The sequence below is a fragment of the Heterocephalus glaber genome, unplaced genomic scaffold (genome assembly GCF_053883595.1).
Source record: "Heterocephalus glaber isolate CG9 unplaced genomic scaffold, H.glaber_assembly_v1.0 deba00001781, whole genome shotgun sequence".
Classification (NCBI taxonomy): domain Eukaryota; kingdom Metazoa; phylum Chordata; class Mammalia; order Rodentia; family Bathyergidae; genus Heterocephalus; species Heterocephalus glaber.
The window spans coordinates 8611695-8636601 of NW_028258467.1; the positions used below are offsets into that span (position 1 = coordinate 8611695).

At 38.6% G+C, this 24907-nt stretch overlaps 1 long non-coding RNA gene across 4 annotated transcripts in view; it reads right to left on the bottom strand.

Moving 5' to 3' along the window:
• LOC110345744 (uncharacterized) overlaps positions 1 to 24907 on the bottom strand; it is a 115509-nt gene that overhangs the window by 66723 nt on the left and 23879 nt on the right. For 3 of the 4 annotated variants that reach the window (XR_015447996.1, XR_015447995.1, XR_015447997.1), the window contains 3 exons: positions 23341 to 23531; positions 19819 to 19873; positions 7871 to 16990 (listed from right to left, as the gene is read on the bottom strand). This is a non-coding gene — a long non-coding RNA (uncharacterized LOC110345744). Of the gene's footprint in view, positions 1 to 7870; positions 16991 to 19818; positions 19874 to 23340; positions 23532 to 24907 lie in introns of those variants that run through there. The other variant, XR_015447998.1, reaches the window with a different exon arrangement.

The following is a 24907-nucleotide window of genomic DNA, read 5'->3' on the forward strand; positions in this document are numbered from 1 at the left end:
TTCTTGTATAAAGAAATATTTTTCATGGCAGAACTATAACACACTTGAGGGTTAACAGAGCCATTAGCTGGATGGAACAAGTATAAAGTAAGACCAGTCTAGGTGAAACAAGAATGCATGGAAACCCACATACAGATCTAGCTACCATACACCAAAACACAATTTGTGAATGGCACATCCATTCCTACGTAGCTTCTCTTTTGAATTATCAATGTCAGAATCTTTCTTTTATTATTGAATTCTCCAAGACATGATCTCAAGTGATTTATATCATGTTATAGGAAATATTTCTTTATCAGGTTAGATATTACAACATTGCAAGGTGTGTCAGGTAATAGTTGAATGGTAGAAAAAGAAGAAAAAGTCTTAGGAGTCTGAGGAGTGTGAGGTATGAAGCCTGACAAACCTATCTTAAACTCAGTTCCACCACAAATGTATTGGGTAATATTTTAAAGATAGATCTCAGATGAACATCAAGTTGGCTGTCTAAATTATGTACATGGATCCAGTAGCCTGATTCATATTATATGTGATAGGTATAAAGAACCTGATGTATAAAAGTTCTTAATAGGGACAGATATTATCATTATAAATAGCTTTCCTTTTTACTATGTTAGGGTTTATATCTAGATGTCCACCTAAAGCCTCATGCACTCACAGGTGGGGCTTTTAGGGGGTGATTAGATCATGGGTGGGTGATACTCAGTGGATGAGTTCACTGATGGGTTTATAGCTAAATGGGACTTGGGAAGTGAAGCCTGATTGGAGGAGGTGGGTCACACTGGAGGTGTGACCTGGAAGGGTGCATCTCCATTCCTCCTCCTTTGATCTCTCTCCACTTCCTGTTGTCTTGCTAGGAGAAGCTTCTCCTATGCCATGTTCCTCTGCTGTGACAGTCTGCCTTGGAATCTGCTGACTATGGATTGGAACCTCTATAAACTGTGACCCAAAACAAACCTTTCTTCCTTTAAGTTGTGTGTGTTGGGTATTGTGCCTCACCAATGAGAAAATTAACAAAGACAACATATCATTGCTTGGTGACAGTGATGTGAGATAGATCCTTTTCCTCTATGCATTAATATAAATCACATTGTTTAGTGACAGTACAATAGTAGCTGTCAGTTTTTTCCAAATAATCTATAGATTTATCATAGTCACAATTAAAATCATAGCAAGATTTTTGAAAGATACTGACAAAATTATTCTAAAATTTATATGGAAATATAAGGAACTGGAAAGAGCCTACACAAATTTAAAAAAATAGAACAACACTGAGAATTTACATAGTTTTAAGACTTACTATAAAACTGCAATAATAAAGAAAGAATACTACTGTTATAGTCTTGACAGATTTATCAATTCCATTGATTTTTCCTTTTGCTTAAAATGACTATTAATATTTTTGTATTTTTTATTTCATTAACTTTTGCTCTTATCTTTTCTATTTCCTTCCTTCATTATTTACTTCCTTCTAGTTACTGGGTTAAATTTGTTTTTTTTCTAATTCATTTGTTTTTTAAGATTAAAGTTTAGATAATTGATTTGAAACCACTCCTTTTTTTCTAGCATTTTTAGTATTTAATGCTATAAATTTTCCTCAAGAGCCTCTTTTTGATACATTTTATAAATTTTGATATGTTATGCTTCATTTTTATTTTGTTCAAAATTGTTTCTTATTTTCCTTGATAATTCCTATCTGATCTATGAATTACTTAAAATGTTGTTTAACTTCCAAATATTTGACCAATTCCTGATTACTTTCCTTTATTGCTTTTTAGTATAACTTTTTCCTAGAAAGAAAACATATTATTACTCAAATTATTTTAATTTTGTAAAGATTTGTTTTATTACACAGATAAGATCTCTTCATAGTAAATGTTCTCTGTGAAATTGAGAAGAATGTATATTCCATTTTTGTTCAATGGAATGCTCTATAAATGTAAATTGGATCAACTTTGACAGTGTTTTATGTTCTTACTGCTTTTCTATGTGTTCTAATGTTTTCTGTGAAAAAAAGTAATAGAGACTCCAAATATGATTTTGCACTTGTCTGTTTCTCTTTTCAGTTCTATCAGCTTTTGCTTTGTGCATTGTGAGTTGTAATTGTCAGGCCAAGCATTACATCACAGCAAGGTGTGACCAGTTATATTCTAATCTTATGAAAGTATTCCTAAATGACATTTTCGCTGGGTATAGAATTTGGGGTTGACAGTTCTTTTAAAAATGTTTTTACACTGTCTTCTGGTCTTCATGGCTTCAGAGCAGAAATCTGGGAGTTATTTAATATAATGTGTCTTTTTTGTTTTTGCTTTTAAAATTTTATTAATTTGAGTTTTTCAGTAGATATTTCCCTTTTTAATTGTCACATAATAATTTTAGATATTTATGGAATACATGGTGATAATTCAATACATGTAGAATGTATCCTCAAATCAGCTTAATTAAATCTTCATCTTATCATTTCTTCATGTTTGGTGACTTTGAACACCTTTCTTTTTCTGAGCTTGGTTTACTTTGGATTATTCTATTTGATGCATCTTTTACATTCTTGAAGTTCTAAATGCATGTTTTTCATCTATTTGGGAAGCTTTCAGCAGCTGTACTCTCCATTTTTTTTTTTATAAATTTCTTTCTCCTCTTCTCCTAGGTTTCTAAAAGCACAGATGTTAGACCTTTTTATATTGTCCTACCAGACTCTAAAGACTCTCTTAGTTTATATTTTCAATTTTGTTTTTGTTGTTCAGACTGTATAATTTTTACTAGTCTACCTTCAAGTTTAAATATTCTTTCCTTTATCACCATGATTCTGATTATTGATCAGATCACACTCAGCAATTCTTTAACTATTTTGCTGTTATAGTTCTTATAATATTTTCATTCAGTTGCCTTTAGAATATTTGTTCCCTATTGAGTATTTCTATCTTCCCATTCACTTAATGATTAGTAATCCCTGTTTTATGGAGCATGCCTTCAATAACCACTTTCAAGTCCACCTAGTCTCCAAAAATGTGAGTCATCTTGGAATTGGTGTCTATAAATTGCCTTGTTCCTTGAAAGTGATTGAGATTGCACTGATTATTTTTATATCTGATAAATTTGAATTCTTTTCTCATCATTTTGAATATTAGACTATGAGAATCTGGATCCTGTACAATCCTCTGAAGAGTGTTCATATTTTTTTATTAGACAATGTTAGGTTTGGACTGTGGATTGTGACCTGCTTTCTGTGGGCTGGCTCTAATGTCAGGGTTTTGGAAGGTTTGATCAGCTGGAGGTATCTTTTGATCCTCCCCTCAGATGAATCACCTAAAGGCCAATGCGGATCCTCAATAACTTCATTCTCAGAGCCTCCTCTGTTCTCTCGAGTCAATTCTAACATGTGTAACTTTGAAGTGAGACCAGGATCTAGTGCAGTTATAGGATTTAGTGTAGTCTTTTTCCAATTTCTGCCTCTTTGTAATTTTACCTATACTCACTGGCTCACAAGGACTCCATTTTCTGGTTCTTTGAATATAAAACCTGGGTTTTAGATTTCCTAATTGGCATACATTTCCTGAAGCTAGGTTCCCCTAGGGTTCAAAACAGTGATTAAAAAATGAGAAAGACGGAGAGAGAGAGAGAGAGAGAGAGAGAGAGAGAACACAACAGGAATACTTATCCCTCTTCCTTTTCAGTTTCTCTGGTCAGAGAAAAGGATTTTATCTTGGACTTTAAGTGTCTGTAGGGCTTCCACCACCACCCACTGCTCAAGATTACATGTTCCAAATCACCACTTGTGCTGAGACCAGGGAAAATATGGAGAAAAACACTATATAGGGGTTCCTCCCATCTCTGCTATCTTCAGAGGTCCTCTTTTCTATCACCTAGAAAGAAAGAGAGAATTTCTCCCAGAGATTTTTCTGTCCACTTACATTAAGCAGTCCTGAGATTTAAGGTGCTCTCAAACATAAGCCTGAAATACAGGAAAAAAGAATCATAACATTCTTTACCCTATTGATTATAGTTTTAATTTTCATCTCCTCTTTTCCTGATGTCATTAATTTTCTGGAGTTATCAGATAATTTCACTATATATTCTATTTGGGGATTTTTAGTTGTAACCAATGGGGAGAGTGGAGCATTTCTACTCCATCTTAGTTGGACCCAGAAGTCCTCAATTCTTTTTTTTTAAAACGTGAGCAAACAGTCTGTGGTGTCTCTAATGGAAATTAGATGAATAGAAATCAGGGGTTGATAGTTTACCATATTTTCCCCATTGGGCAAGCATCATTTACTAATTCGCACTACTTCAACAGTGATTTACTATCCATAATATTATCAAATGACTAACCTCTGAAAAGTACTGAGAGATTTATCAAGCACCTGCTCAGATTCAGTGTTGTTAATCTGGTCTATCAGGAGATTCATACAGAAATTGTCCTCTCGATCTGGGTAAGTAGGGAGACTGGCTTTATTCCCTACCAGTACCTCTAGAATGTCCTTCTGCATTCCTTGGGGTTCTTTCTTCTACATTTGAATTTTGTATACCATGTGTATTTCACCTTGGAGTAGGGTGGCCATGTAATTTATTTACTAAAGTGGGGCACTTTTGCTCATAAAGAAGAATGTTAACTAGGTGGAATGCTGGGGAAACAGATGTAAACTTGAACTGGTTTGGGGACAACCAGAGCATATGGCCAGCCTTCAATAAGTGTTTATCTCCCATTATTCTGTTGTTAGCTTGAGAATTTACCCACTGGAAGACATTTCTACTTGATTAAAAAGGCCAAATTAGGGCAGGAAGTCACTTCTAACAGTGTGTCACTTTTGGAGTCGATCAGCTGGAGGTCAAATAAGAAAGAGAGGAAGGTAACATTAAAAGAGAGATAATTTTATCTTTATTTTCTTCTCAGCAGCTAGGTCTAGAAATGTGTAGCTCTTCCTCAAATATATTTTGAAGAAGAAAATATTTACTTTGATTCTTTACCCAGAATGTTCCCTTTCTCATAATAAAACTTTTCACACAGACTAGTCTTCTAATTATTACCAGTCATATATATATATGAATAAATATACATGGTAATAATATATAAATATATGTATATATGTATTTACCTAAATCATTGGGAGATGATAGAATTAAATCAATGCTTTAAATTGAAACCAAGAAAATATATTCTGACTTTCTTTAAAAAACTTACCTTAGAGCCCGCACCCCGGCAACAATCCACTGGACACCCCCCCCCCCCCCCCGCCGCCACGCTCCTCTGTACAGCCACCTGGTTCCACACTACAAAGACACAGAGGACACCGGACCACCAGACCACTGTACTGAGTCCCACTGCTCCCGGCACAGAGATAGGGGCTTCTGAGTCGCCATCCCACTGCTCCTGGTCCAGAGTAAGGGGGTTCCTGGTCACTATCCCTCCTGCTGCTCCCAGCCCAGAGGAAAGGGCTTTTGGGCCACCATCCCTACCACTGCTCCCGGCCCCTGTCCCACCTCTCCCAGCTCAGAGGAGGTAATCCGTGCAGGTGCCAACAGCGCCCCCCCCCAGTCAAAATGAGAAAATACGTCAATAAGTCTCAAAACCGGACTTCCAGATCACCTACAGCAACCCCAAAGGGAAATGAGATGGAACACTCTGATACTCAACCACCTGGACCCACTGAACTGGCAACAAAAGGGGATCTGGAAAAAATGAAATCAGAAATAATTTCTCAGATAACAGGAGAAATTGTGCTCCTAGTGAAAGACATGATTAATAAATCTAGAGAGGAGCTGAGGAACATGATGGATCTATAGCAAAAGAAACTCGAAAAAAAAAACACGTGGAAATTGAACAACACACTTCTGAATAACCAATGGGTCACAGAGGAAATTAAAGAAGACAGTTCCTTCAGTTAAATGACAATGACAATACAACATATCAGAATCTATGGGCCACAATGAAAGCAGTCTTATGAGGGAAATTCATAGCAGTGAATATGCATTTTAGGAAAACAGAATGAGGCCACTTAAAAAACCTGATGCTGAACCTCAAGGTTCTAGAAAAAGAAGAGCAGGACAAGACCAGAGCTCATACAAGGGAGGAAATTATAAAGATCAGAGGAGAAATCAATGCAATGGAGACTAAGAGAATGATACAAAAAATCAAGGAAGCCAAGAGTTGGTTCTTCGAAAGAATCAACAAAATTTACAAACCCTTAGCCAACCTTATCAGAAAAAGGAAAGAAAAGGCCCAAATCCATGAAATTAGGAATGAAAAGGGTGAAATTACAACAGACACAGCAGAAATTCAGAGGATCCTCAATACCTATTTCCAGAACCTATACGCCAATAAGATGGACAACACAGAAGAAATGGACAGATTCCTAGATACATATGAATTATCAAAGTTGAACAAAGAAGACTTAAAATTTCTGAACAACCCAATATCAACCAGTGAAATTGAAAATGTAATTAAAAACTTATCAACTAAGAAAAGCCCGGGCCCTGATGGCTTCACTGCTGAATTCTACAAGACATTTAGAGAGGAACTGCTGCCACTACTGTTTAAACTCTTCAATGAAATTGAAAGGGAAGCAATACTCTCAAATTCATTCCTGGAAGCAAGCATCACCTTGATCCCCAAAGCAGAGAATGACCCAACTGAAAAGGAGAACTATAGGCCAATCTCACTAATGAACATAGATGCAAAAATCCTTAATAAGATAATGGCAAACAGAATGCAGAAGATCATCAAGAAGATCAAACACTCTGATCAAGTGGGATATATCCCAGGGATGCAGGGATGGTTCAATATACGAAAATCAATCAATGTAATACACTATATCAATAGAGCCAAGGACAAAAAGCATATGATTATCTCCATAGATAGAGAAAAAGCATCTGACAAAATCCAACATGCATTTATGATAAAAACCCTACAAAAAATTGGAATAGATGGTCTCTACCTCAAACTGATAGAAGCCATCTATGAAAAACCAACAGCCAATATCATACTAAATGGTCAAAAACTGAAATCCTTCACACTAAAATCAGGAATGAGACAAGGATGTCCACTATCACCACTCTTGTTCAATATAGTTCTGGAAACATTAGCCACAGCAATTAGACAAGAGAAAGAAATAAAAGGAATAAAGATAGGAAATGAAGAAGTCAAACTGTCATTATTTGCAGATGACATGATACTCTATATAGAATACCCCAAGAACTCCACCAAAAGTCTTCTAGACTTAATAACCAAATTCAGTCAAGTAGCTGGTTATAAGGTCAACACACAAAAATCAATAGCTTTCCACTACATGAATGACAGACTCACTGAGAGAGAATTAGGGCAAATAATTCCTTTCACAATAGCATCCCAAAAACTGAAATACCTAGGAATCAATCTAAGGAAAGAAATCAAAGATCTCTTCTCTGAAAACTACGGCACTCTGAAAAGAGAGATTGAAGATGATATCAGAAAATGGATAGACATCCCCTGCTCCTGGGTAGGAAGGATTAATATAGTGAAAATGGCCATACTTCCAAAACTGCTATATATATTTAATGCAATTCCAACTGAGATCACAGGAGCATACTTCATGGACCTTGAGAAATCAATCCAAAAATTCATTTGGAACAAGAAGAGACCCAGAATAGCAAAAGCAATTCTAGGTAACAGAGACATGGCAGGGGGTATCACAATCCCCAACCTGCAACTCTACTACAAAGCTACTGTGATAAAAACAGCATGGTACTGGCAAAGAAACAGACCTGAGGACCAGTGGAACAGATTAGAAGATGCAGAAACAATGCCAGACACACTCAGCCATCTCATCTTCGACAAAGGAGCCAAACACCCTCACTGGAGGAAAGATAGCCTCTTTAATAAATAGTGCTGGAAAAAATGGGCTTCAACTTGCCAAAGATTAAAACTAGACCTATATCTCTCACCATGCACTAAACTAAAATCAAAATGGATTAAAGATCTAAATATTAAAAATAGAAACTCTGAACCAGTTGGAACAGAGGTTAGGTAGAACTCCTGAAGACATCGGTGTAGGAAAAGATTTTATGAACAAAACCTCAGTTGCCCATGAACTAGCACAAACAATCAACAAGTGGGATCTCTTATTATTAAAAAGCTTCTGCACAGCAACAGAAACCACCAGCAGTGTGAAGAGACAACCCACAATGTGAGAAAAAATCTTCACCTGCTGTTCCTCAGACAAAGGTTTACTATCTCGAATCTATAAAGAACTTAAAAAGATCAGAGCTCCCAAATTTAAAGACCCAATCAAAAAATGGGCATCTGAAATGAACAGACATTTCTCAGACAAAGAAATAGAAATAGCAAATAAATACATGAAAAAATGTTCAACATCACTGGTCATTTGAGAGATGCAAATGAAAACAAAGCTGAGATTCCACCTCACTCCAGAAAGAATGGCTGCTATCATGAAATCAATCAATAACAAATGCTGGCGGGACTGTGGGGAAAGAGGAACCCTACTCCATTGCTGGTGGGAATGTATACTGGTGCAACCACTGTGGAAATCAGTATGAAGATACCTCAAAGAACTGGGACTGGAAGTCCCATTTGACCCCGCTATTCCCCTGCTAGGTATCTTCCCCAAAGAATTAAAAGAATCATACCACAGTGATATATGTGCACCCATGTTCATAGCAGCACAGTTTGTGATAGCTAAAACTTGGAAACAGCCCAAATGCCCATCAAACTGGAGACTGCATAAAGAAAATGTGGTTTTTTAATAAAATGGAGTACTACTCAGCCATAAAAAATGAGAAATTAGAGACATTTATAGCTAAATGGATGCACATTGAGGCGATACTCTTAAGTGAAATAAATAGGACACACATGTATAAATAACAAATAGTTTCTCTGGTGTGAGAAACTCAAAGTGTAAATAAGGGTAAAACGTATAATAGGTAATGTGAAATAGGAAGAAAAGGGGCAAAGGGGAAGGAAGTGGGAGGGCTAGGGGAAAGGATAGAAGGGAATGGGATTAATATGAGAAAATGGAAAAATAGGAAAAAAATATTTGTAAATAGGGAGGAATAGAAGGGTTGAAGGGAGGGCTGGGCAAGGGTGAAAAATAAGAACCAAGAGAGATTATGTAAAGGTGCAAATTTCCAATGATGAATGTCATTATATTGTATGCCTAAAATGTACCAATGATTAGAATGAATAATCGATAATGTAAAATAGGAAGAAAAGGTCCAAAGGGGTAGGGGTAGTGGGAGGGGCAGGGGAAAGGAAAGAAGGGAAAGAAAAAATGATAAGAAATAGAAAAAATGGAAAAACACAAGCATTGTTCTAAAAGTTAAGAAATCTCATTCCTACACTAGCTTTTAGTAGCTAGATGGCATGGACATAGGGGACATTAATATACTCATCTCTGAAATGGGAATAAGGGGCAGGGGATTTAGCTCAATGGTTCCACTGCCTGCCCCGCAAGCCCAAGGACCTGAGTTAGATCCCCAGTACCAAAAAGAAATAAGTAAGTAAGTAAATAAATAAATAAATAAATAAATAAAATGGGAATAAGACTGCTCCCGGCTACAGTATTGACGGGTAAATGAATCAATGCCTAGGCACGTGTTCTTATCAGGCAAAGGTGAATGTAAGTAAAACTTGTTACATAAAGACTTTGTCCATTGGTGCATTAAACTACAAATTCTCCAAGATTTAATATATAAAGGGTGTATTTATGAATGGTGATTAAAGGTAATATAAATAAAAAATTATCAGAAAAAAAATTTTTTTAAAAAGGCTTTGTCCAAAAGTCAAATCATCTTCATTCTTATGGGGCTGTGCTAAATATTCCCAGAGGAATACAGTTTAAAAAGTTGATTCTGTCTGAACAGATACTATATTAATACTAATAAATGGGAATTCTAGATTGCTGGAATGGGGTAATTATTTTAATTGTATGTTTTGCCATCTGGACGACAGTCCTGGTTGTTTAAACAAGCTTTCAATTAGTATTTCCAGGAAGTGCCAAGAAAATTGTTCTCAGAGTGTTAAATTTCTTTCCCTTCTATCATAGTAATTTCCCTTTGCTTTAGTTTTTAATTTTAGGTTTTATAAAACTTGTAACTCTGGCAGAGTGAGTACAGGAACAATGACAGTGAAGACAATGCCTTAAGGATGAATGTGGCTCTGCTACTCGGGTCAAAAAGAGTTTGACTTTTTAGTGTTTCAGTTTCTTTGTGTGTCAAAATAGAAAGGACACCTACTGCATGAGATGATAGTGAGGATTCAGCATGACAAGATGCATAAAATTGTTGGCACACTGCGTGGCACATAGAAGTTCTATGCCAATTACTTCTTACTATCAACAGCAAAAAACACCATTCTGAAGATGGCACAGATATTTGAAATGCCATGGCTAATCGTATCCTGCCAACCTCTACAAGTTGCAGTCCATTCATTCTGTTTTAGAGAGGGGAAAATGGAGGTTCCAGCAGGTTAAGTAATGGTCTCCATGTTACTCATTGATAAGTGTCTCCACACAGGAATCACTTGATTCCAAGTTTCCTTTCTTCCCTTATTGAACTCTGGCATTCCCCAGTGTAAATCATTCATGTTAGAGATCTTCCTGAGACACTTAAAGAAAAATTATGTGAAATAGATAAAAAATAACCCACAATAACATCATTCGTGCTGGGCACCTAGGAGGCATTACTTAATCTTCCAAACTATCAAAGAGGTTTAGTGTTGCTCTTCCCATTTGCAAGTCAGCCACAATTCCACACAAAAAAGATATCACATCCAGAAGTTTTTGACTCCAACCCTGTCTCCTTTGTTACAAGTGCTTAAAGTAAATCAAGAGTGAGGGTCACAGATGAAGGATGTCATCCTGGAATACAAACATGCATTTCTCTCTTAGCCTTGCTTTCCTTCAGGCATGATAGGCAGCATTCACTGGTAGCATCTGGCGAAAAGCAGGAATCAACTTGTGAGATGTGGGCAATAAAGATATTTCAAGATGCTTGCAAAGGCTTATCTGTAAGGATAGATCTGAGTCAGAAATGCAAAGCTGAAACCTCTCTGCACACTGGGGAGGGGAAGATGGAAGCACTGGATCATTGTCTCTCTCTTGATATTGAGTGATTTGCAATCTGAAAGTGAAGTTGGCCTGGAAAGGGAGAGTGAGAGAGATAACAAGGGAAAAAATATTCAATTTGAAGTTGCCTTCAAGGAAAAATGTCACCCAGAAAATGATTTTATCAGGTTTGAAATGCAAATGCAATAAAATCCCTGACATATTTGGATTGGTAAAATAATATATTTCAGGATTGCATGAAAAGAGGATTTCAGTGCAGGGGAAGTTGTATGGCTAGCTATAGTTAGGGTATAAAAACCAGCATCTCAGGAAACAAAGAAAATCACTGACCCTATGCAATCACTATGTAGAGGTAAGATATTGAGACTTAGCCAAACTTCTTCTACAAGATAATCAGGCTTAGACGACCTTTCCTGTATCCCCACTTTGTATTCTGGGGAGACAAGTGCAAAGGAAGACCTCAGAACAACATGGTCAACATTTCTTTTTATCCTCCTGCAGTAGACAGTATTTAGGTGTTGATTGTCCTACATCACTCTGTCCTGCTGACTCGCTGTCATCCTCAGGGGTGGGCTTGTATGGTCTCATGGTTGAATTGACCCTGCTAAGCACCTCTGCTCCATAAAGCTGGCTGTATGAAACCTCTCCCCATAAAAGCCAGTAAGAGTCCAGCCTTGATATTTCAAACAAAGGGTCACCTCTTTTTGTAATATGCCTTTGAAGCCAGGGTGTATGTCACTCTAAGTTCAACATAATGGCTGATTTCTTAAGCACATATGGAAGAACATGGGAGCTGGGGCTGAGGTTCTTCTCTGGACATTGAGCTGTGTGATAATATCCATAGAGCATGTCATAATTACAAACAAACCAAAGTAAAATATCCTTAATGTACTAGCAAACTAGTAGGGAGATGGCAGGAATGGGGAAGATGAGGTGTTTAGTCTGAGATGTCTGAAAAAACAGTATTATATCCTCCGTTCTGCACAGCATTCTTTAAGAGAGAAGCTGAAAATGTGAAATTGTTCAGCAAATAAGAAGAGTGAGAAGAACCAAAACTCACCACTGTTACCACCATGAAAAAAATAATTTAAGGGCATGAGATTTCTTTTTTTGATAAAAGAGACTTTTAGGCATATGATCGTCTTCTTTAATATCACAACCTCAGCTTACTGAAGAGGAGATAAATGAAATTCTGTGTTTGCTGCGAGGACCTGTGAAGAGAAGCTTACAGGAGATGAGATTGGGAGCCATATGTGAATAACGTTCAACTGTTAACAAGCTACGTTTCCCAAATTGTAGTAATTTTTGTACTGCCTTAGATGCTATGTTTTACTTCTCAAGGAATCCACAATGTGCACTAATAATGTAGTTTCTTAATCTCAACATAGTTTCTCAACTCTGAACCTTATCTATCAGCTATCAACTTTATTTAAATGGGCTTTCTTGTTAGATATAAATAAATACATTATTAAATATACCTTACATTATTAACTTAACTGGGAAAATGTCATGCATCACACATAGTAGTAAAGAGTAAGATTAAATAAAACACTGCTATGGAGCTGCCCTTGCCCGCTATTGTGTGCCTAAGATCTCAGATCCCAGGGCTCCACCCTCTTGTCCAAAAGGAAGATTAGAAAACGTTAGAGAGGTATTAAAATTAGTAAGGGTTGAGACTTTCTATTGATGCCTGGAGATTGGAAGAAGAGCCAAGAAAGAGATAACTTTCATTCATTGAGAATTAATGTCATTTAATGGTTCATGGTCACCATGTAGAATCCCCATAGAGGTGCATCCTATACTGACTAGGGTGGCCAAAAAGAGGCCACATAGGAGGCAAGGAGCTTTCTAGAGAGACTAGAGTCAGCAGGCAGCAGGGATGTTGTAGAGAAAGTCAACTGGCTTCCAGGTAGCCAGAGCCCATCTGTCCCCAGGGCAGAGACAGTTCTATGACTTACTGAATTGGGATTCCTCTTAGGAACCTGGACCTGCCTCCACCCTGTACCCCAGCTGAGCCTCTTGTGTCCCTGCATGCTCACTATGCACCACAATTAAAGCTTTTTGTTTTCTTAGGCAAATGTGAGGAGGGCCATTTGTGGTGTGGTGGCTGGCCAGCAGGCATACTCATCTGGCTGTGAGGCCTTCACGGCAGTGTCATTGTGGATCTTATAAAACTTGCCTTGTTCCATTTTCCTAGCTATGCAGTGATGATTTCCTACTGATTGAGTGGGAGCTCCTGCCACTGTGTGCCTACTCCAGTGGAGAGGAGGAGCCCTGTGTGCCAGTACCAGAGGGATGGGTGCCACTGAGAAGGGATCACTGGCTTTCCTATTCCTCCTGCACAAAGTAAGGCTAGGTTAGGGCCAGGTGACTTTCTCATGGAGAAGATGGAGGCCACGTGTCACATGGAGGGAATAGTGTGAGTCCTGGAGCCAGCTTTGGAGTCAGCCCTGCCATATATTGTTCTCCATACCTGGTTGACTCCATGATACAATCTCTTTAAGCGCCCTTCCTTTTTTTGCAGTACTGGGGATTGATCTCAGGGCCTTCCCACTGAGCTACAGTCCCATCCCTTGTTTTACTTTTTATTTTGAGACAAGGTCTCACTAAATATCTGAGTTGCCCAGGGTGGGCTCAATCCTCCTGTCTCAGCCTCCCATAGTGCTAGGATTACAGACATGGGCCATCACACCTGGCTACCCCAAATTCTTTAGGAATAAAAGAGTTTAATAAAATAACTGCTCAAAAAACCCTTACTGGGAAATTTTTGAGATAACTCAAAATAAAAATTTCTGTTTAGTTCTTTTCCTTTCACAATATACAGGTGCTGCAAGACACAACTTCGTGTGATCAAGAATTCACCACAGGGCCGGGGATTTAGTTCAGCAGTGCCACCACCTGCCTCGCAAGCACAAGGTCCTGAGTTTGATCCCCAGTACAAAAAAAAAAAAGAAGAATTCACCATAATCTTGCCTCATGGTTAATTTACCTGTGTATGATCATTGCCAAGGAAGATGTGGGTGGTAATTATGGGAGGATGCTTTGGGTAGATTCTAGGGTAACTATGACCAAAGGCAAAACCAGTCCTGTTTGCTAAATGGCTGTAGCACACATTTATTTATTTATTTAGCAAATATTTGTATTGGGCAACTATATATTACTGGGAACCCCTTAAACATCACCAGAAACCTCTGAAATAGGCTCCAGTCTCCTGTGTACAATGCAGGCCTGAGGGAGAAAAAACCTAAAAGACAGAACTGAGAGAGACAGAAAGTGGGGCAGCAGGATGACCAATGTCGGTACAACTGACAAAGTTGTACCTGGCCAGTCCAAGCCACTGATTTTTATTGGTAAACAATTGATGTAAAGGCAAACTACGTGTAAGAGAGGAACTACAGGTGAGGATATGCAGTCATGTAGTTTCTATGGAAATTAGTGTAAGCAAGACTTGTAAAAGATAAGACAAAGTACTCTCTAATTAGGAACAGAATAGCCATAATATTTGGTTGCAATTAGAACATTGTCCTTCTAGTAAGAAGGTTTTAATTCTGGGTATAGAATTTGCGTAGGAGTTACTCTGAGCTGCCATGTAGGCTTCAGTCAGACTCACTTCCATAAACAAGTCAGTTGTTGAGTTAACTCTTCACACCGTGCACTGCTTACAGCCTGCTTTGGGCATAATCAATATTGCCATCTCCCACATTATATGGCAGATATGGTAATAAACCCAGAAGACTCATTGGCAAAAAAGATGAATGCCACCCTTTTGCTTATAGAAACTGTAAACTACTTGAATGGAGGACACTCAGGATGACTTAGCAAAAACATGCCAACATGAGTATTAGGAAGAAAAGTGACAAACACAATGGGATTCTATGACAGAGAGATCAAACAAATCATCTGATTGAGGAAATAATTTTAGGAGTGGGTTTTAACCCAACCCCTAAATCATGAGTTAAGTCAGCTAAGTTATGAGTGGTGAAAGTGCAGAATTTTGCCAGATTGAAGGAATAACAAAAAGTTCAGCAGGTCTAGGAAGCTCTCCAAGAGTAAATAAATACTCATTTGCTAATTAATACATCATTTCAAGCAACTATTTAATATCACCATCTCACAAAACAAAGGATATTTCATAACAAAAAATAAGGAGACACGACCAGATAGATAAATATTAGTCACTTACAGTGAATAAATTTACTATTATGAAACAAACCTGCTTTGTTTTGCTTGCACCTAAAAATGGATTGGTGAATTGGGAACTAGAAGTTCCCGAGAGAGATGAGGCAAGAGTCAAGTCATTCTTATTAAGTAAAGCCTTTGCTCACCAATCAATAGCTTATTTTCTGCCATCACTCTGATCCAGAGGATCGAGGAATAAGAAAGACTTATTCTTTGCTCATTCATTCATTCAACAATGTTTGTTGAACTCTTACTATATCCCAGGCATTCCACACACTTGCATGAGCACAAAGCAGACACAATGCTAGCTCCAGTGGATCTCAAAGTGAAGGAGATATGATAATCTGGTATTCATATTACACATAGAACTATGGCATCGTAAGTGTCACAAAAGGTAATTCAGTGAGGCTACACAACACTTATTAAGGGATCTGATGAAGTCCAAAAGATCAAAGGCAGGGCAATGGAAGAAGAAACTTCTCTTGCCTGGATGAAAGATGAGTCTTGGCAGCTTCCTCCTGGTTCTTTTCGCTTGTGCCTCCCTGGTTCACATCTGATTTTCAGAGAGGAAGAAAATCTCTTTCCGTGTTCCTTAAGTGGTATTTAAGGAGAGACGATCCCCAGAAAATAAACCCAAAATAAAATCCAAGATCCAAGAAGGAACACTTCAAATAAAAGGAAAAATATTTCATTTACTTATCTCAGCCCACTGGCAATGCCATACTTCTAACAGCAGCCGATGGTTCCTCCCACCTGTTGAGTCAAGATTAACTTTTTTATAGAGATGAGGAAGGGAAAGGAGGGTGAGGGTAAAGCCCTGGACAGACAACTCAACGATTAACCAGCTCACCCAGCATTCACTCACCTAACAATTCTTGGACAAATTTATCCTTTATTCCAAATTTTCAACAAATTTCAAATCATTGATGTCAATAAAATGAGCAAGTAGAGTAGGTCCAGAGTTGAAAAACCATTTTATTTATTTTACATTACTAGTAAGCAATGTGTGGTCCTTGATGAATTGTAGTCACATAAGTAACATCATTCATTCATTCGTTCAACTAATCAACAAGTACTTAGTCTGTATCGAGTAAGTGTGACAGACTTTTTAAAGATGTGTTTGAAGTAAAATGTTGGCCTATATGATTTCACAGAAAATGTGAAATACAGGTTTTCAGTAGTTTGACATGCCTGTCTTTAGTTTCATTTGCATTTAATAGGCTTGTGAATTGATGGACTTTTTTCATCTATGCACTAGTCTTTGCACCATTTTTTTCATTTTCTCTGCAAATGTTTCTACTACTCCATTCTCCATCTCCTCTTCTTTTAGAGCTCCACTTACATGTATATCAGTTGGTTTAATATTGCCCCATATGCAAATTCTTGATTCAATATTACCCTCTGGCTCCTTCCACTCTATTTCTTTCTCTTTCATTCTCTTTTATTCTTTATTTCCCACTAGCTGCTGCTCTGGGGCCAGTGGAGCTCTGACCCAAGGTGAAGAGCTGTCAGGTTGGGGCAGGCTCATTCTGACTGGGGCTCCACAGAGTCCCAGTCACTATCCCAGACCACAGGGCTGAGGCTGAGTGTGACTGATTCTCTTTCCAATCTATGGCAGGTTGGCTCCTTCTTCTTTGCCATGGATAAAAGAAGCCAAAAATTTTCTCTTTCTTAAAAATAGCTCATTCCTTGGGCAGGAGATTTAGCTCAGTGGTTTGGCGGCCTGCTGTGCAAGCACAAGGACCCGAGTTCGATCCCTGGTACCAAAAACAAAACAAAAAAAGAGTATGAAAAATAGCTCATTCCTTTGTGGAGTTTGGTTTATTTAAGTTTCTTTTCATTCATAGATCTTGATTCTCTCTCTCTCTCTCTCCCTCTCTCTCTCCCTCTCCTTCTCTCTCTCCCTCTCTCTCTCTCTCTGCCCCCCCTTTAAATAAAGCTGAACTCAACATGTTGTTCGCCTCAATGTCATTTTTCTATTGGCCCTCCTAAGAAGAAATAACTTTCTGTGCATATGGTTCATCTTTTCCATACTTTGACTAACCGCCAAAACATACGCAGCATTAACTGAGATAAATTGTGTCATACTATCCATATTACTCTGAAATGAACTCTAGTCACCTAAGATTCTGTTTTTTAGATCTATGGATGTCAGTGCAAATAGATTCAGTTCTTTGACTTCATCTCCTGTGAATTTGCCACTATGTATTTATCTGTTTTCCCTCCTAGTGGACATACAGCATATTCTTTTTTGAGGATATAAACATTGAAAGAAAGAAAAAGAGTGAAGTTCAGTAATTTGAGCACCTGTTTTGCCTCAGACATCATTCTGGGGCAACGGACGTAGTGAAAGCTATAACACATTCAGTCTAATGAGAGAGACACAGAGGTAAACAGTAATGAAATTTAAATTTCAGGAAGATTAATCCTGCAATATGTAGGGCATTGAGGAAAAGAAACAATTGGAACAGAAGAAACAAAGTAAGAGTGGTGTCAAGTGATTTGCAGAGGTTCAAATGAGACAGGGTGAAACCCCAAATTAAAACATAGCAGTGAATATGTGAGAAATAATATGGGTGTGGCACCCACATGATCTATTCCAGGGGGATGGCAGAGGTGGGCATGAGCCACACTTGATTTTCCTCCCGAGGCTTTGCTTGTCCACCACACCAAATCATACACCACCAAGGGAGACAAAGGCTCACTTTGTGGGGAGACCAGATGTTTGGATTAAAACAGTATCAAACCCACCGTGTTTGCTCTTAGGAGGCCTAGTCCAGTGAGAGAGGTAAGGGATTGGATTTTTCAATGTGGAGTAAAAGAGTACTGACTAGATGCTGGTGTGCTGCATCTAAGATTAAATAGACACAAAGAGTGAGAAGTTGAGCTGGTCAGTGGGGGCAAAGGATATTCCTAGGATGGCATTGTTGCAGCTGAGACTGAAGAAGAAAGAGGAAGCCAACAAAAGGAAAACAAATGTGTCCTGTCACATTGTAGGGAGAATAAAAATTTTGCAGGAGCTTATGCTAGGACAAATGAAGATTACTATGTAATGAATACCATGTGCCAGGCACAATTCCAGGTATATTTTTTCCTTACAATAACCCATAAGTTAGATAGTGGTACTGTTATTATCCCCACTTCCTGGAGAAATAAAGCGAAGCATACAGAGGCCATGCCCAAGATCACACAGAAAGCAGCAGAGTGAGGACCTAAGCCTTGGTAGGGACAATGACCCAGGGGCTATGTTCTCCTCACTGTGCTAAGTCAACACTGGCCTTGGTCACATGCAGTTTAACACAAGCACAGGCATCGACCTGGATTCCAGCTCAGAGTTTTCTGGTGACAGTGTCAGGCGGGAAGAGCCACAGAGAGAGAAAATGAGACAGCAGAGGCACCGTGGAGGGAAAGCCACAGTGCCTGGAAAGCCCTCAGAAGCTGAGCAGGGTAGTAAGTATAGTAAAGGAAGAAAGCAGGGAGGACAAAATGAAAGCATTACTGCAGGCTAGTGTGACTGTATTGGGCTGTATGCGAGGCTCCTGTTGACAAATCCATTATTGTTCTCAGTCTCAACCCTTTCTCTCATTTTCTGGTCTTCGTGTGCAACTGTTTTCTGGGCATTTTCTATCTGGTGTCCCTGCTTTCAAAGCAGGTATCACATACATGGCAGGTTCCTTCCTACTTCTCTTCTCGCTCCCCACATGCTGGATGAACACCCACCACTTACTACCCATGTGTTTGTCACACTGGAGCAGGGAGGAAGTTTGGGGTCTGTATCTACAAACCCAGATCACTTGTGATTCCTGTCTCAAAGACCTTGCAATTCCGTGTAAATATCATGTGCCTTGAACTACTTTTTAATACCAAAGAACCCTTGAGAAGTCCCTGTGTGATGTCAGAGATGTTAAAGAGGTGGAAGAAGAGTTTTTGTTTGTTTTCTCACACAGTGCTCGATTTGGAGGAGAGCTCAGAAGTTATTTTGTTCCTCTCTTTGTGTTTCACAACCTTTTAATCTCAAAATTTCTGAACATATATCTAGCCACATCTGAAAAATCAGTATATCTCTGGTAGTATAAAATGTATAATCACTATGATTGAGGAAATATGTTAATGATAATAGATAAAACTTATGCAGTACTTACTATTGTTTAATGCTTTCTCTAAGTGTTTGGCAAATAGAAACTCATTTTATCTTTGCAGTCAAGGGGGGGCCACTACTGTTGTGCTACTTTATAGATGAGGGAGTTGATGCAGAGGTAGGCTATGCAGTCTGTCCAAATCCACATGGTCAGAAAGTGGTATAACTACTATAAAATATTCCTCTTACTTATAAATAATAAAATTATTGCACACATGAATGTGTTTTCTTTATTTTTTCAAAATATTTTTAAAAAATCATCCGCATGTTTGAAAAAGTTTTGACCTTTAAGAAGAGTCTCGCCCAAATTTCAATCAATCTAATTTTACATATGTGCAAACTTAGAAGTGAACTGTGAGACATAATAAGATATAGATGAGTACAGAAAATGTTGATAATATAGGATCTGAGTCTGAGACAGACTTAAATTTCAGTCCAGTCACTTACTAGTTCTGTAGGCTGGTACATCTGGCTTATTTGACCTCAGACTCCATTTCTTGATCTGTAAGTTGGGAATGACAGAATTCATAAGCATAAGTGCAGAAAGCAGCAAAACTGATAGAAAGAAGCCAAGGAGAATATGTGATAAATATTGAAGTGGGTAGGAAATTGTTTTTTAAAAAATCAGAGATCCATGGATAATATTCAACTGCCTTTGCCCACAGGTGAACAGAAGTGTGCGATTGCACCTCACAGGTTCTGAAGGCTGGGATCCAAGCCAGGGTGTAGATTCACCCTACTGCTAGTTGAAAAATAAACTAACAAAATGGAAAATTAATTTAAGAGATTGTGGAGAGAGAGAGATAAAAGAAGAGATACAGAAAGAGAGAGGAACATATGAGAGAGAAATGGAAGCATTATCTCAGCTCCTGCAGTAAATGAAGACTGGACCATAGGAGCCAGGTCCAACTGTATGAGACAGTATGGCAGCCTCACACACATCCCATCTCCTGCTCAATTTGTTGTTTAACTTCATCTTAGTTGCTACAGGGTGTGATCGTAAATGTAGCGAAATGTCTAAATTTTAAAAAATTATTACAGTAAAAGGTACATTGTCATTAATCCCCTCAGAATACCCATCCTGGCTTCAAACATACTTATCCCATGGCTCTTGCCACTTTCTGAAGCAGTACTGGAAGTCTTCTTTCATGACTGTTTTCATTGACTGCTTCGATGTCTTCATTTGATTAAAAATGTTTGCATTCTATAATCATTCTGACTTTGGAGAAAAGCCAGAAGTTGTAAGGTGCCAGATCTAGTGAATAACATGAATGAAGACATATCATATGTTCTTGGTACTCAGCAGAAGCATTTACTGCATTTTTAAATCATATGTACCTTGTAAAGACACTCAAAAAAGGCATCCAGAAGTACTTCAGAAAGTGGCAAGACCAACATGATAAGTATGTTTAAAGTGATAGGGAATATTTTTAGGATTCATGACAATATGTCTTTTACTGTAATACATTTTTTAAAAGAAAAAACTAAACATTCACTATATTTTTGATCATCTCTTGTATCCTATCACCAACAATCTAGAATCTGAACTGATTTAATGCCATCTTTTTCAAAAATATTTATAGGCAGGTTTTTGCAAAATATTTTTTAGTGTATGCTCAGATACCTCCCCCTAAATCTCATTGCAAGGCCAGAGGTAGCCTGAAGTTGACTTGTGGTGACAGATTTCATGACTAAAAGTTAAAGCTCGGGAGTGCAAAGGAGAGGCCACTGATCTGGCAGTCAAGTTAGCTGAGCTCTAGCTCCTCATCTGCCTCTGACTTAGGTGTCACTGGGGCCATAAGAGGTGGCACAGCCCTGTGGGCCTCCCTTCACTTCCTTCCATCTTTCACTTGAGGATAGAGAAATAAAGACGTAGATTGCCAAAGTCCAGACTGAAGTCAAGTGGTATGATTTAAAAATGTGGCTCTTCCATGTAAGATGTGAGTGACTTTTGACTGAAAAATATCATCCCATCTTTCAGATTCATCATCTATAAATTTGGAATGAAAATACTGTAGTAATTAATGCAAAGTATCATGATAGCTAGTGTACAGGAAACCTCAGTACTTGATGGCTAATATTATTACCATAGTAGTATTTGAGGGATCAGTAAATAATTGAGACTTAACAGCTATTACATGTGTAGTCCAGCCAGTGTGTGTATGTACATGTGTGTGCATGCATTGTGCATGTGTGTTTGTGTGTGTGTGTGTAAAAGAGAGAGAGAGGTGGCAGTTGTGTCCACTGGATCTACAATGCACAAAGTGAAACTCATCTCCCACACTGTGACAGAGTGATACCTGATTGATCAGGTTTTCCTTTCTTTTCTTTCCCCTTTGTGCTTTCTTATGGTTGTCCTATTCCTTCTTTCCTCCTTGTTTTTGACAATTTGGAAAATAGGTTCAGTGTACTCAGTATTTCTCTAAAAATATATTAAATATCAACACCATACACTTACCTTTTCCCTTGAGCCTTAATAGTTAATGTGGCTTCTACAATATCTTTCCCTGGAAACACCACACACATTAATTTGTCACAGGGAATTCAGGCTGAATTCTTGTTAAATATTTGTCTGTGTCCTCCATGCTTCCCACCAAATCCCCAAATCACCTTCCAGCATTTTCTGGAGAAAAATATTGGTAACAAATCTTGTAGGAGCTAGTGGAGTGTTGAGTCGAATGCATACATTTTCTGAGCATTGGTCATTGGAATTGCAGAAGCAATCAGTAGCTAAGTCTGGGAGTAGAAACACACTTTATTTACCTGGGAAAATTAAAATAGGTATAACCAAAAGTCATCGTACTTCGTTTGCCCCAGATCTCACACTACAAGCCAGATCAGTTGTGCCTGGGCTCTCTGTGACAAGGGTGAATTATAAACAAAGGACTGTGTTTGTTCCTTGTTCCTCTCCTGTTTCTTTATGCCTTGCTGCACTCCCAGGTGCCCATGATGGAGATGTGATCGCAGCGGCACAGAAGGAAATATTTCAAGACCTGCCAAAACCCTTGGCTCAGAACTTGCTTTTCTAAGCAACCTGTCTGAGCATGGTGACTGCAGTGAATTATTGAGACCTTAGAGGGTTCACCGAGAGGAGTGTGTCGTGGGGAAGGTGGGGCTGAAGGCTTCAGCTGGAATCCCATCTCCTTCCCCCCTGCACACACCAGCTGGGCTGCAGGCTTGGTGCATCCTCTGGGAGCCATCTCCTGGGCCTGTGCAGGAAGGGTAGAATGGCACAGGGCAGGCAGGGGGTAGCTAGGATTTGGGGCATCACATTTGTCTTTGACAGTGAGAAGCAAGACATTAACAGATCATTATCCACATACATCTGGCTTCAAATCTCAGGAGCAAGGTTTAATAATTAAAACATATGAGGTCCATTTTTAAATATCAATATAGACACACCTTCCTGCCCATATGGAAACAATCATAGTGACTACCTGCTCCTTGTACAGTCCGTGTGTGTGTGTGTGTGTGTGTATGGTTAGTCCCCACAACAATCCTATGAGGTAGGAGCTATCTTTGTCTCAGACACAGGGAAACTGAACTGAATCAGGGAATATCAAAATTTGCATAAAATCACATATGTAGAAAAAGTAAAGCCAGGATTCAAACTAGTGAGCAGGTTCCTACACCTGCTCCGTGCACTGTGCTCCTGCTCCTCGCACTGTGCTCCACCACCTCAGGCTGATAATGATGATGAAGGTGAAGGAGGCCATGAGGATGAAGGTCAAGGAGGCCATGATGGCCAAGGTGATGATGCAGGTGAAGGAGACGATAATGATCATGGTGATAATAATTACCTGTGCCAAGTGCTCTGTCTGCTTTATTTCATTTTTTTCTACTTAAAAATCCTACAAGCTCCTGATTTTATGCCCATTTTTCAGTGGTGTGAATGAGGGGAAGAGTGGTGAAGTGATCTGCACAGGGTCACGCAGGTAAAAAGAGAAAACAAAGAGAAGCAAGACTCACGTTTCAGTCTGTTGAACTTCAAGATCTGTGCTGAGTAAAACTAAGTGCATCTTCTTCCGGGGAATGGTCCATTTTGAGGAGATTTAAAGATCCACGCTTCACAAATCCTCCAGTCGCCAAATACCACCAAAGTAACACTCACTATTCCTTGTGAATGCAATAAAGCACGGCTGAGGAAAAACAAATTACTTCTGCAGAAAAAGAGTAAATCTATAAATACAAAACTAAAATTTCCACATGAAGCTCTCTTCTTTCTAAGAATCACCATTTGTTTAAATCCTGGCTAATTTTCCTCACTTCCATCCCAAGCACTAGCAGTGGGGTTTTCTGTGGGGATCATTTCTTTCACAAAGTAACATGTCTCAGTCTCTTCCTGAGAGTCCTGAGTACAGGATGGCAGGGTGGGAACACAGGGAGGTGGAGGCCCTGGAGGATGCTTACTGTCTCTCTAGCCAGGCACTCATTGCTGTAACCTGTGTTTCCAGAAAGGATCTACTGTGACACCCCACATGATTCCAGGTTACCCGTAAATAGAAAAATCACAAATTTTGAATTTGCACACAATAAGAAAGATAACATTGGTTCTTATTTAGTAGGAAAAAAATACAGTCAACTCCCAGCCTAAAATCCCCCTACCCACGATGGATTAAATAAGCTTCCTTATTTAAAAATTTTTTTGTTACTGTGTGTTTGCAGTACATGATGATTATATTTGTCTTGGGAAATTGGTATATGTACTTATTATATCTTAATCATTTTTACTTCCCCTTCTCCTTCCCAACCTTTCATCTCTCTGCCATCTTCCGCAAAGTCTCCCTGTATCCATTTCCCTTTTCCATCTCCACAAAGTCTACCTCGCTGGATCCTATTAACTATCTTTTATTTGCTCCTTAAATTATTTATATTTTGAGTTTCTCATATAAGAGCACCATATGATATTTAACCTTCTGTGTCTTATTTATTTCACTTGACATTATGGTCTCAAGGTACATCCATTTTCCTACAAATAACTCAAATGTATCTTTCTTTATGCCTGCGTAGTACTCTATTGTGTATAAATATCACATTTTCTTTATCCACTCATCTGTTGATGGGCTTATAGGCCATTCCCAATATTTAGCTATCATGAGTTGTGCTGCTATAAACATGGGTATGCACGTATCAATGTAATGTAGGGTCTTTAACTTGATCAGAAAGATACCCAGAAGAGCACTCTGGGTTCTTGTGGCTCCTGATATCTCACCTCTGGCCCTTTGTGTTTGCTGGTCCCTTTCCCTGGAGTATTTTGTCTTCACATGCTCACACAGCTGGCTTCTTGTCCTCATTCAATTTCTGCCAATATTTCATTTCCTCCTATATGCCCTCTCTGACATACCCAGACACTGTCTACTATTTCACCCTGTTTTGTGTCTGTCATGGAGCTCAGTGCTGAGTTTAATTTATGTATATGTGTGCTTGCTAATTATATCAATTTCATTCTTAACAAGGAAGCTCCTCACCTATCTTATTCATTGCTAGAAAGACAATACGTAGCATAGAAATGGCAGACAGAAGATGCCCAACAGCG